Consider the following 428-nt stretch of genomic DNA (forward strand, 5'->3'; position numbering starts at 1 on the left):
AGTGTTGCGTCTTTGTTAATAATCTCAATCTTCCTGTAACCTTTCAGAAATGTTAATAATTCAGGCTTGTGTTGACGAGATTGCTCGATCCTATCCCAGTAGTACAAAGTCGGAGAACTTCTTAATAATAACCCCATGCATCACGTTCAGCTATATTACAGTACTAACCCATGGCATTACTTTAACCCGTTTTCTTATATTCTTATTTCATGATCAAAACTTGCCTTACTTTCGCCTGACTTAAACAAACATCTAAGAACGTGGCAGACCAGGAAATGAGGATGAGACAAATCCTTAAAGGCACAATGTCGATATTCTTTCTACATGTTTTCCTTGCCTGTAAAATCTCCTGTCCTAATGTTAAAATCATCATCTGATTACTGCTGTTGCTTGAATCTCACCTAGATTCCGTGTAGTGATATGTAATC

At 37.1% G+C, this 428-nt stretch overlaps 1 protein-coding gene across 1 annotated transcript in view; it reads right to left on the reverse strand.

Moving 5' to 3' along the window:
* Positions 1-428, reverse strand: part of LOC119589377 (protein SPT2 homolog) — a 14,245-nt gene that overhangs the window by 5,190 nt on the left and 8,627 nt on the right. The window lies entirely within an intron of this gene.

Source organism: Penaeus monodon, chromosome 25 (assembly GCF_015228065.2).
Source record: "Penaeus monodon isolate SGIC_2016 chromosome 25, NSTDA_Pmon_1, whole genome shotgun sequence".
Lineage (NCBI taxonomy): Eukaryota > Metazoa > Arthropoda > Malacostraca > Decapoda > Penaeidae > Penaeus > Penaeus monodon.